This window comes from Piliocolobus tephrosceles, chromosome 11 (genome assembly GCF_002776525.5).
Source record: "Piliocolobus tephrosceles isolate RC106 chromosome 11, ASM277652v3, whole genome shotgun sequence".
Lineage (NCBI taxonomy): Eukaryota > Metazoa > Chordata > Mammalia > Primates > Cercopithecidae > Piliocolobus > Piliocolobus tephrosceles.
Window position 1 is genome coordinate 34,287,159 of NC_045444.1, and position 13,886 is coordinate 34,301,044.

Here is a 13,886-nt window from a genome sequence, read left to right on the forward strand (position 1 = left end):
CTTTGGCAAAATTCCAGAGATTCCACAGGGGCTGAGAGGAAAAGGGGGCTTTCTGGGTTATTGCCCATGAGGGGAAATGATTTCACTCATTCATTTCTTTAACAAATATGTGTTGAATGTTGACTAAATGAATGAATTAAGGAAGGAACAGGAGTTCTGAGATCAATAAGAGAGCCTTCTGGGCAATGTTTTCCAGAAAAGTGTTTCCTCATAAAAACGCCCATGTCTTCTCCATGTAGAGATAGACATTTCCTTTTTTATGTGAATAAATTAACCCATACATCTTTTACTTCATTTGAATGTTTGCACTTCGGGTGTTCATTTGGAAGCTTGCATTTTGACAACGTGCGACAGGTGTGTTTCAGGCCCGTGAGTGCTGGGGTGTGAGTTGGTGAGATCTGGTGGGAAGAGGGGGAAAATGAGTGCTATTTTTATGTTAACCTCAGTGCCTCAGAAGGACCACAAGTTATGGTTTGGGGTTTTGATTTTAGTTTAAATTGGTGTTTATTTTTTCCCCTAAATGAAATAAACTTTCACTTCCTAAGTCTTCTGTGTAATGTGGTGTTCCTCAAAGACAGTGGAGAGGAAACACTTGAAAATCTCAAGTTTTTAATCCATCAGGATCCACTGCTTTCCTTGCTTTTCTGCCCTGGGATATGTCTATGAAGGACTATTTTTAGATAAGCCACAGTTAAGGTAGGCTTAGATGGCTTAGAGCAGTGCTTCTCAAACTTTATTATGCATACAAATCACTTGGGGCCAGGAAAAATGGCCAATTGGGCCAGATTCCAATTCAGCAGGTCTGCCATTAGTACCCAAGAGCCTACATTTCTAACAAGCTCCAGGCCATGCTCATGTCCACCAATCATTCTTTGAGTAGAAAGGGCTTAGAGGACCTCTGGCTGGTTGTCATAAAGGAAAGAGCTCGAGTAGCTTCTAAAATCTTTCCTTCTCTAAGAGCCTTTCCCAGATTAATCAGAACAAACCTGTTTTCCTTATTTCCTAACAAAATTCAAAAACAAACTTTTTTGAAGCAAAGATCATATGTGTTTCCAAGTATCAAGAGATTTGAAGCTTTTTGCCAACATAAAGCTAATTAAACTTCAAGCTCCAGTACTTTCAACACAATTATCCTTACTTTGCCATGTAAATAGTTAATAGGATTTATTTTTGTGCTTAAAGAATATGTGTCACTGTCCATGTCAGTCTTGACCCTTAGATTTTGAATTTTGGGGCACAGTTGGTGTATATCTGACTTATAACCACAGAAACACCAAACACAGGAGCTAAGAATATTTCTAGGGGCCGGCTAGTTCCATGTCATCCCAACATGGCATGGCTCCCACTGTGGGTGAGAGAGATGATTATAGGTGTAACATGAAAAAATATAAGTTTTTATCATTATGTATGTATCTTACTTAATATATAAAATATATGTTATATGTTAGGGAAAGTTACAACTAGATTTTTAGGGAAAGCTAGCTAGCGCATCTTGCCCAGGATTTCATGGATATGATTATGAGGAAAATGCCACATTAACTTATCTTTTAAAAGGGGGTTGCTGTAGAGAACAAATATGATCTGAATGTCATTATTATAGCACATACGAATAGCAAAGGTGGTGAGAGTTATTTGCAAATAACTGAGGTTTGGGAAATAGTATTTAATCCAGCACTAAAACTCACAACTGAGGAAACAAGCTCAGAAGAATCACCATGTTTCAGATAATTTAAGATGCCATGGATCATAGGATGTGCCTTAATTTCTGAGATGCAGAAACGTGAGGAAATTTCAAGAATAAATGAAATATGAAAGTAGGTTACTCAAAGTCAGACATCTAAGACTAAGGGTATTTATTTATTTTTATTTATTATTAGTTTTTGAGCCAGGATCTCACTCTGTCACCCAGGCTGGAGTGCAGTGGCTCACGGCAACCTCCACCTCCCAGGTTCAAGCGATCCTCCTGCCTCAGCCCCTCAAGTAGCTGGGACTACAGGTGAACGACACCACGCCTGGCTAATTTTTGCCCAGGCTGGTCTCAAACTCCTGGACTCAAGCAATCTACCCACCTTGGTCTCTCAAAGTGCTGTGATTATAAGCATGACCCACCACACCTGGCTGGATTAAGAGTATTTAAAGGGTAATTTCTTCTCTAAGAACCTTTCTACTTTAATAGGTGATAAGTGTTCACCCAAAGGAATAACATTTTCAGGATGGAATTTCAGGCATTGCCTGTGGTGAAATAGTTTCGGGCAACAGCCCTTCCAAGGTCCCCTGAAGTCATCCTTGTAGAAGCTGCCTGTTCTCCTGTCAGTGTCCTCCAGCCAAATATCACCGGGAACACAGCTGTAAATGAACAAGTTGGGTTTACTACTCATTGCAGTGAGGGAGAACTGTGAAGCATCTCAGCTAGAAGTGTTTGAAAGGACATATGGTAGGATTTGGGCTTGAATTATGTGATTTTGAAAAGGGTTTGAGGAAGCTGGGCCTTGGTCTGGAATAGATGCTGTCAGGTAGCCAAGGCAATTCTGTGATTTGGCGTCCTAATAAATCTTTGCTAGAGGGTGACAGAAATGCAGGAAACCTAAAGCTGGGATTAGTAAGGAAACAGCATTCATTCCTATTAGCCAGGGCAAAGGGACGTTTGGCTATTTTGGTGGTTTGGACAATGTTCATGTTTTTGTCCATATTCAGACATAAGAGAGTGGTCTCATCTTTGTGTTGAGCCATCACGATCACAGAGTGGCCTTATCTGATGTTAATGTTCTATGAAATTGTTTATGTTCAACAGAATGAGACCTGGCTGTGAGTGCCATGTCAACCCCTGGATGTCAGAGCTGCTCTTCCTTCTCACACCCAGGCAGCTCTCTCCTAAACTGTCTTGCTCCATTTAGCAGAAGGATGGTTACCAGAGGCTTGGAAGGGTAGTGAGGGCTTGGGGTGGGTAGGTGGAGATGGTTAATGGATACAAAAAAAAAAAAAAGAAAGAATAAGACCTAACATTTGATAACTTAATTGTACATTTTAAAATAACTAAACAAATGTAATTTGTTTGTAACACAAAGGATAAATGCTTGAGGGGATGGATACCCCATTCTCTATGACATGCTTATTTCACATTGCATGCCTGTATCCGAATGTCTCGTGTACCCCATAAATATATACAGCTACTATGTACCCACAAAAATTAAACACTTAAATATTTTTAAAAATTTAAATGAAAACAAAATGTCAGATGCGAACTGTCAGCAAGTTAAGAGCTTTGTATAATGCTAATAAATGGAAGACCCAGACTTGGACTTTGTGATGGCAAATGCCTTTGTTTAACTGAAAGTAATGGCCCTGCTATTTTATCTCTTCTAGAGATTGTGATCTTCAGCCATCCATGACAATCAATACTCTACTTCAGTAAAGGCAATAATCTGCGTGCTCATCAGTTCATCCTTCCCCAGACGTCTCACACACACCCTCTCTTTTTACATGACAAGGAGTAATTGCCCTACTGAGACTTCCCTGGGATTTCTTTGCTTGGTCAATAGCATTTAGCAGTGGTGGCAGAGCAAGAAAAGTATCTTAGAACTCTCTTGGCCGGGCGCCGTGGCTCAAGCCTGTAATCCCAGCACTTTGGGAGGCAGAGACGGGCGGATCACGAGGTCAGGAGATCGAGACCATCCTGGCTAACACGAGAAACCTCGTCTCTACTGAAAAATACAAAAAAACACTAGCCGGGCGAGGTGGTGGGCGCCTGTAGTCCCAGCTACTCGGGAGGCTGAGGCAGGAGAATGGCGTAAACCCGGGAGGCGGAGCTTGCAGTGAGCTGAGATCCGGCCACAGCACTCCAGCCTGGGCGACAGAGCGAGACTCCGTCTCAAAAAAAAAAAAAAAGAAAGAAACAGAACTCTCTCAAGGCCTGTGATGCTAAGGGCCACCACCTCCCAAGGCTAGAGGCATTATCAAAAGTAGGAGGAAATGAAGGTAGATTAGTAGCTGCCAGGAGCTGGGGGTAGGGAGTTTCTTTAGGAGTAATGAAAGCATTCTGGAATTAGATAGTGGTGATAGTTGCACAACCTTTTGAATGTACTAAAAACCACTGAATTGTACATTCAAATGGACACATTTTATTGAATCATATATCAATTAAAAATTTTTTAAAAAGAAATTAATAACAAGAGAGGTCAAATAACACTTCAGAAAGACTTATTGGTCATTGTTGGATTTCTTTTTTTTTTTTTTTTTTTTCAACTTTTAAGTTTAGGGGTCACATGCACTATGTGCAGGTTTGTTTATGGTAAAAAGTGCGCCATGGTGATTTGCTGCACAGATCATCCTCTCACCTAGGTATTAAGCCCAGCAGACTTAACTGTTCTTCCTGATGCTCTCCTTCCACTGACCCTCAACCCCCAGTCAGCTCTACTGTGTGTTGTTCCCCTCTATGTGTCCATGTGTTCTCATCATTCAGCTCCTACTTCTGAGTGAGAGCATGCGGTGTTTGGTTTTCTGTTCCTTCATTAGTTTGCTGAGGATAGTGGCTTCCAACTCCATCCGTGTCCTTGCAAAGGACATAATCTCGTTCTTTTTTATGGCTGTATAGTGTTCCATGGTGTATACATACCAAATTTTTTTTATCCAGTCTATCATTGATGGACATTTAGGTTGATTCCATGTCTTTGCTAGAATTTCGTTTTTATTTTTGTCCCCTAAATTGTAGAGTTTTCTAGTTCATCAGTAATGTGGCATTTGATGTGATGGATTCATTTAGTAACAGGGTTGCTAATAGTAATCACAGCTTTCTTCTCTGGCTAAAGGTAACCAGTAGAATTGGTCATTGCGATTGTGGTTAATTCAGTCTGCTCAGCACAGCACTATCAGAAGTGTAAACTTCCTCTTTGGAATAGTGTAGACTGAACCAGGGTAGGAGATTATATTCTGTTCTTATAATAGGAAGCTTCATTTTAAAGAAATCAGTCAGTTGTGTTTTCAGAGAGAATCCATACTTGTCTTTTAAAATATTTTGTCATCAATTCTAGCAAAAGTCTAAATCAGTAATTTCTAAAGGATTTCTTTAAAGGCTAAACCTCAATTGAGAGTAATATATTAAGCCATTCTTGCATTGCTATAAAGAAATACCTGAGACTGAGTGATTTATAAAGAAAAAAGGTTTAATTGGCTCATAGTTCTGCAGGCTGTACAAGCATGGCACCAGCGTTGCTCACCTTCTGGAAGACCTCAGGGAGCTTTTACTTATAGCAGAAGGCGAAACAGGAGCAGGCATATCACACTCATAAACGACCAGATCTCATGTGAAATCAGAGCAAGAGCTCATTTATCACCAAGGAGCTGGCCCATGATCCAAACATCTCTCATCAGGCCTCACGTCCAACACTGGGATTACGTTTCAGCATGAGATTTGGACAGGGACAAATATCCAAACCATACAAAGAATTAGAAAAATAATAGAAAGTATGTCATCCTGCACAGATTTATAATACATACAAGGATGCTCTCAGCTCATTCATTCATCTGTGTGCCATGCATTCTGCCAGGCAGTGGGGAATACAAGGGTGAATTGGACATATCACCTGCTGACAGACATCTTCAAGAGCAGTAGCACAACTGAGCGTGCTTCTTATGTCATCTGGGTATATGGTCGGGCTGCATTTTGTTAGTTTGTTTAAGGTATTGTCTTATACTGATTCTATAAAAATGGAAATTAAGACCCTGGACTTGGAAATAAAAAAGAGAAAAGATATCTTTATTCATTACTTAGGAAAAAACTCCTCTCAAAGAGGAATCTGGTCTTTCCTTGGGGCCTCTATGAATCCCTGGGATGATATTGTTTCAGTTTTGAGGGAAGGGACAGCTGCCTGGGCCGCTGTGTCTGAGGTCCACTCTGCCATTTCCTCTGGGTAGTATGATGTTAGATAGTATTCTCATGCAGAAAAGAGCTCTCAAGTATTGCAAGCTTCCAAACATTTTTTAATATGAGCACCCCATTTTTAAAATAAAATAACAAACTTCTACATGATAGTGGTTTAAGTAGCTATTGATTGAGAAAATACATAATAAGTAGGTCAAATGAATGTAGTAATACTTTGACAAGATTGTATATTTCGACAATCACAACAGCATCTGTATACACTTGAAACATAGAATAGCATTTACTCAGTTTACACACAATTCTTCTTAACCATCAGATTTCCGAAAATTTAAAAGTTCTCTGATACTCTGTGTTAGTGAGAATGTGGCAAACTTCTGTGCCCTGGGTGGGATAGATTGCTTTTTGGAAAGCAATTAGATAATATCTATCAAAAATTTAAATTTAAATGTGCATTCTCTTTGACTCAGCTATTTCACTTTCACTTAAAAAAAAACAAAGGTCTGTGACATATTATTAAGAGAGAATTTAAGTTATAGAGCAACACAAATGGGATAGTCCCATTAATATAAAATATATTCCTATATTTAGTCTAAAAGCCTACATAGACACAAGAGACTTTTTTTTAGCTTATTTGCACTAGGATTTTTCAAATTTGGGTAATGTTTTGATCCCACAAAAGGAAACAGTTCTTTGGATACTTACTATTGGCTTAAAATTTTCAATCCTAAATTTTACTTAACTAGGTGTAAGTACTAGAAACCAGTGTTCTCTTTATGTTTTAGCACTCATAGAAATGTAAATCCAAAGATCATTTACAAATTAAATGCCTTAGGAATCTGTGTCATAAAAACCCAAATTCGCAGATGATGTGCTAAAAATGAGGTTTCTGATGAAGTTACAATTGTAGAAAGATGTACAAATCTATCATAAATCTTTTTCCATTTGGCTATGCCAGTATTCTTTGTATTGTTACAATGCTAGAAAAACTATGAAAAAACTTGAAACCTATGTTTAAAATTCAAGATAATCAGACCACACTGAACCAAAACTGTAGAGCAGTTTTAATGATATGACACTTGATAACTCCACATTGGTTTTGACCTCTTAAAAGTAAGGTTAATGTTGGCCAGGCGCGATGACTCATGCCTGTAATCCCAGCACTTTGGGAGACCGAGGTGGGCAGATCACCTGAGGTCGGGAGTTGGAGACCAGCCTGGCCAACATGGTGAACCCCATCTCCACCAAAAATACAAAAACTAGCTGGGCGTGGTGGCAGGTGCCTGTAATCCCATCTACTCTCGAGGCTGAGGCAGGAGAATCGCTTGAACCCGAGAGGCAGAGGTTGTAGTGAGCCGAGATCGTACCACAGCACTCCAGCCTAGACAACAAGAGTGAAACTCTGTCTCGAAAAGTAAAATAAAATAAAAAGCAAGGTTAATGTTGTGATTGTTTTTCAAGCATTAAATATTCTGGGGGAACAGAAAATAATATCTGAATCTGCTCTATTTTTTTGTAGATGTTGAAAAAAATGCATAGTTTCAACACAGAGTTAGCTCATAGTCAAAGTGTAGAAAGAAAATGCTAAAAGCTGGAAATGAATCATTTATATCATTTAGAAAATAACCAAAATTCAAATATTATTGTTTCTATCTTTTCTATAATTGAAATGTTCAAGCTAGTATCAGCATGATGTCCTGTGGCTTTCAGATAGGCCAAATGTATCCTCTTCATATTAATTCTGCTTCTGGACTTTTCTCATTACTCCTCATTAATTAAAGTAGTGCATTACTCATTTTAATTATGTTAATTTTCAGGATGTTAATTTGAATCCTCAACTTATTAAATAATTCTTAAAACTGAAGTCTTTGTATCTGAAAATGTCACTCAACTGTAAATTATCACAGCCAAAGGGAGGCTTTGTCTTGATAACGAGAGAAGAATTCAACGTAAGGGTGACAGTTATCATTTTGATGCTGAGGCCTGCCAACCTTATGGCAGTCAGGCTTGCTTTCTGACTCACAAATGATTAAAAACCAGAGAAGGATGGTCAAAGCGTTTATGGCATGAGTGGTGGCATTATCCTTTCATGTAGTATCTGAAACTTTGTATGTGATAGTGATTGTTTACATAAACTTAAAAGTAAATGATAAATCTAATTTCATTGTGGAAAAAATAAAAAGATAACATGTTATCATTGTAAGTTTTCGTTGACTCCCAAAGATTTTAAACACAAATGAAAATGAGGGCGATAGAATTGGGGTCTAGCCTTAAGTTGAATGTGGTCATCTTCTGGTATCCAGAACATTTTCATATTTAATCATTGAGATGGCTATCCAAATGAATAGATAAAATTAAAAATAATTTTGTGGGCAGGGCACTGTGGCTCGTGTCTGTAATCCCAGCACTTTGGGAGACCAAGGCTGGCAGATCAACTGAGTTCAGGAATTTGAAACCAGCCTGGTCTGGTCTCTACTAAAAATACAAAAAGTAGCCTGGCGTGGTAGCTGTAATACCAACTACTCAGGAGGCTGAGGCAGGAGAATCACTTGAACCTGGGAGGCGGAGGTTGCAGTGAGCCAAGATTGCACCATGCACTCCAGCCTGGGCGACAGAGTGAGACGCTATCTCAAAATAATAATAATAATTATTATTATTTGTGTAAAGAACTTGTGGGCCTCAGACAATATGCTCAGAATTCCCAGGGATCCTTAGACCTGGCCAAAATAATACTTTATATCCTTATGTGTCATTTAAAATTTTTATGGTAAGCAAGATATAAATAAAGTGTGCTGTCTTCTAGTCCCCAACCTTCTTACCTGCTCTCCCGTTTTCATTACAGGGTTCCCTCCCCTTGCATGTCTACCTAGAACCTCTCCTGGCTCCTTTCAGTTGCTCTAGTCTCACCAAAAAGTGCTTTGATACAGGGACAGGACTGCTACAGAAACAGCCAGCTATGCAGCATGTCCAAGACAGAAAGGAACAGACCAAAGATTGGGTGCCACACAGGAAGCCCAATATGCACAGTCCCAGCTAGGATCAAGAGGTGAAAGGGAGCCCGGGGTTTTAAAGCCTAAAACTGCAGGTATTGGCTCCATATTGGAAAGCAAAGTCTCTGAGTGCTGCTGATTGGCAACCAGTGTCAAGGCTTGAGGTTGGGGAGCACTGAGTCCCCTGGAGGGTCTCCAGTGTACCTCTGGTGTCCACCCACAATGCCAGGTCCAACACCTCTGCTGTGTGAGTGATGTACCTGAATTCTGGAGCCCAACCAGGTTTGCAGGTTAGGTGCCCTGATCGGGATTAGTTAGCATCTGGAAGATGGTTTAAAGCACCCACTTTACAAGGAGACTTGGAAAGATAGGGGAAAGCTTAAACATTAGCTATTCTACCTCCTACAAATGGGAGAATATGACTTTAATGGTGCTTATTACTTGCCCAGTGGATCCATTGGAAATAGAATCCAATTATCTTGACTCATCTCAGAACTCTTTGAAATTACAATGCATTGCACAATCATCTTAAATGAGATAACCACCTTCTCCCTTTCAGAAAATCAAAAACAATGTGGGAAGTGTCCATATTTAGCAAGACATTGTAGGGAGCACCCATTAAGCCAAAGTTTTGTCAGAAAGAGTTGCCTTTTATGAACCTCCCCACTGCTTCCCCTCTCTCAGGCTGGGCTCCCCAAAAGAGGACTCTGACAGAGTCAGATGCATGTGCAAACCCAGTGTCAAAGCAAGTGCTTCAGGAAACCCAAAAGGAATGGGGCAAGCAGGATGGGGAAGGGAGAGAACTCAAGCAAGGGTGTGATTCAGGCAAAGTCTAGAGCAAGGGAACTAGCCTGATCCCATAGGGGACATCTGGAGTGAAAGTTACACTTCAGAGTTCTGTCCTCATGACTTGAGCAAGAGGATTACATTTCACACCCCACTGTCTTGACCAAAGGCCTGCCTGCGGTAGCTTAAACTCCTGGGTACCTCCAGCTCCTGCACAGGCAGGCAAAGCTGCTCTGAGAGCCCGAGGGCAGGCCTCTGCAGAAAGCCACAGGTGCAGGCCACAGAAGGCACAGGGGACAGGGGAGGGGCACACAAAACAGGACAGGGGATGTGGGGAGGAGTGGCAGTGTCCACGACATGCCCAGAATCCCACAGTGCAATCTTCTGTCAGAACCTTTCCCTGTTTCTTCTATAAACCAAATTAAACAGATATATAGACTTGAAAAAAAATGCATCATAACAATGAGGCCTCTAGATCAGAGGTCGGTAAACTTTGCCCATAAAGATAGAAAATATTTTAGGCTTTGAGGACCATAAAGTGTCTGTTGCAAGTACTCAACTTTGCCAAAAGCGCCACAGACAATACATAAACAAATGGGTGTGGCTGTGTTCCAATAGTACTTTATGGACACTGAAATTTGAATTTCACATCATTTTCACACATCATGAAATATTTTGCTTTTTGAATTTTTCCAAACATTCCAAAATGTTAAAATCTTTCTTATCTTTCAGGCCATACAGACAATAGGCAGTGAGCTGATTTTGGCTTGAAGACAGTATTTTGCCAGCCTCGACTCTGGCAAAAATCAGTGGTTTGTGAACTCCTTTGACCATAACTGTAAGCGAAGAATTTAATTTTATATTAAACCTGGAACATACATAAACACACATGCACATATGTAATTAAAGCTGAAGTTTCATAAAACAGTTCTTATGTTTTCTCTGAACTGTAAACTCTGGTATTCTCATTTTCATCCTCCTTGATTTTGTTGTGAAATGCTGTCGTGATCCATTAACTTGTTTCTCCAACCCACCATGGGTCATGCCACTTCTGGTTGGAAAGCCGTGCTGTGGATCCATTGAGGTCTGTGTTCTTGGTAGTGGCAGGATTGCAGTCACAGTGGCTGTTTTGTATTCATCAGCTCTGACGTTACTTGGAATTTGTCAGTAAATAACATAAAGACCAAAAAAAGATGCTATCACAAACCTGTCAAGGGCAGCATGACAGGATTGCCTGCCTCAACCTGCCTGGCACCAGGTGTTTCAGGAAATTTCAGATGGCTCCCTGTCGTTCTTGATGTGTGATGCATGCATTTCATTTGAACTGAGCAGAATTCAGAGCAAAGAAAGAATTTAAAGTAACTGCAAGTCCCAGCCTGAAATCTCACGTTTGGCAATTTTGAAGGGACTCTGGGCCATTTGCATTACAGCCATGTTTGTCACCAGCTGAGGTATTTGAAAAGTGTGACAATTTCAAATAGCAGCCTCCTGGTACAACTCATCCAAGTATTAAGGTAGACTAGACCATGGTTGGCTTTAAAAAGAAAAAAGTTCACTGTGATTAGAGGACAAAAGCTCCAATGCTCAGTATATTTTTCAAATCCAGGACAGCTTCACACTCCTCCCCTTGCAGTTCAGGGGTCAGGGCTCAGCTCTAGAAAACAGGGACTGGATGGAACTTGCCTTTGTCATTCCTCGTTGTCCATCTCCCTCTTGTCACTCTTCTCTGACCTCTCAGTCTTGTCTTCCTATCTAGATGTTACAGGTGTGGTGAGGAAGGCAGGGAGGGAACACTTTGAAATCCTATTAAAAGGCCAGGTACCGTGGCACATGCCTGTAATTCCAGCACTTTGGGAGGCCAAGCTGGAGCGATTACTTGAGGCCAGGATTTTCAGACAAGCCTGGGGAACATAGCAAGACCCCATCTCTACAAAAATTAAAAAGTAGTGAAATTCACCTTTTGCCTCTTTGCACTCCTGACAGCAAGATGGGTCACCAGCAGCTGTAACTGGAGCCACCTGTGAAAATTCAGCCAGGGTTCTCGCTCTTGTTGCGTCTGTTCAAACGGGCACGGTCTGATCCGGAAATATGGCCTCAATATATCCGCCAGTGTTTCTGTCAGTAAGCGAAGGATATCGGTTTCATTAAGTTGGACTAAATGATCTTCCTTCAAAGGATTCTCCAAGGCATCTTCAATGAAAAACCATGATAGTTCTTTGTACATAAAATAAACATTTGAAAAAATAAATAAATAATGAAATTCTATTAAAAGACTTTATGCTTATTCCTATTTTCAATATTCTCCTCCTATCTCCCATTTCCCCCAACCCCTATGCATGATGATGATGGGGATCTTTCTGCTCCTTTCTCTCCACACCTTCAGTTCAGTTTGGCTTAGAAAATATCTTCTGTGCACATGGCCTGTTCTAGACCCTGGGGATGGTAGTTGATGAGATATTGAGCCACTCTAAGAATTTGGGCCTTTATATGAGTGAAATAAGGAAAATGTGCAGGGTTTTGAGGAGGACAGTGGCATGATCTAACTAATGTATTACAAGGATCATGGATGCTCCTTTAAGAATAGACTGAGGTAGAGCAGGAGTGGAAACAAGGAAACCAGTAAGGAAGCTGTTGTGAAAATTCTCATGAGAGATGATGGGCTAGAGTGTGGCAGTGGAGACAATAAGGGATGATCAGATTCTGGATATACTGAAATGTAAAGCCAACATGATTTTCTGATGAATTAAACATGGAATGTGAGAAAAAGACATTAAGGATAAAGCTATGTGTAGTAAGTCTCTATTGCTCCATAAAAATTAGCATAAAACTTAGTATCTTAAAACAATATTGTAGTCTCTCACAGTTTCAGTGGGTAAAGACTTTGGAAGTGGCTTAGCTGGTGGTTCAGTCATGATATTGCAGTCCAGATGTTGGGCAAGGTTATAGTCATCCGAAAGCTTGACTGGAGTTGTAGGACTCACTTCCAAGATAGCACACTCTTATGTGTGGTTAGTTGGTGTTGGCTGTAGGTAAGCACCTCAGTTTCTTGCCATATGAACTTCCCCTTAGGGCTGTTTGTGTGTCCTCATGACATGACAGCTGGCTTTCCCAGAGCAAGTGTTCCAAAAAAGAGCAAGGTGAGTGCAACTGTGTCTTTTAAGATCTAGTCTCAGCCAGGCGCAATAGCTCACACCTGTAATCCCAGCACTTGGGGGAGGCTGAGGCAGGCAGATCACAAGGTCAGGAGTTCAAGACCAGCTTGGTCAACATGGTGAAACCCCGTGTCTACTAAAGATACAAAAAATTAGCTGGGTGTGGTGGCACATGCCTGTAATCCCATCTACTCGGGAGACTGATGCAGGAGAATCACTTGAACCTGGGAGGCAGAGGTTGCAGTGAGCTGAAATTGCGCTATTGCACTCCAGCCTGGGTGACAGGGTGAGACTCTGTCTCAATTCACAATTCACAATAGCAAAGACTTGGAACCAACCCAAATGCCCATCAGTGATAGACTGGATAAGGAAAATGTGGCACATATATACCATGGAATACTATGCAGCCATAAAAAAGGATGAGTTCATGTCCTTTGCAGGGACATGGATGAAACTGGAAACCATCATTCTCCGCAAACTAACACAGGAACAGAAAACCAAACACTGCATGTTCTCACTCATAAGTGAGAGTTGAACAGTGAGAACACATGGACACAGGGAGGGGAATATCATATACCAGGGCCTGTCAGGGAATGGGGGACTAGGGGAGGGATGGCATTAGGAGAAATACCTAATATAGATAACGGGTTGATGGATGCAGCAAACCACCGTGGCACGTGTATACCTATGTAACAAACCTGCATGTTCTACACATGTATCCCAGAACCTAAAGTATAATTAAAAAAAAAAAAAAAAAAGAAGAGATGGTGAGAGGTCTGCTTCTCATTAGCTGCATTGAATGCAGTTTAAGAGAATGCTACTGTGAGGGGATGATCAAGACAATCACAGAGAACAGATAAACAAAATGTAATATACCTATATATTGGAATATTATTCCACAATTAAAAGATGAAACAAAAATGAGTCATGTACAACATGGATGAACCTTGAAAATCTTACGCTAAGTGAAAGAAGCCAGACAATAAACCCCACGTATTATACGATTTCATTTATATGAAGTGTCCAGAATAGGCAAATCTAGAGGTAGAGAGTAGATCATTGGTTTTCTAGGGCTAGGAGAGG

At 40.6% G+C, this 13,886-nt stretch overlaps 1 pseudogene; it reads left to right on the forward strand.

Moving 5' to 3' along the window:
- The first annotated feature begins 11,638 nt into the window (after positions 1 to 11,638).
- Positions 11,639 to 11,809, forward strand: LOC111546152 (annotated as a pseudogene).
- The last annotated feature ends 2,077 nt before the right edge of the window (positions 11,810 to 13,886 follow it).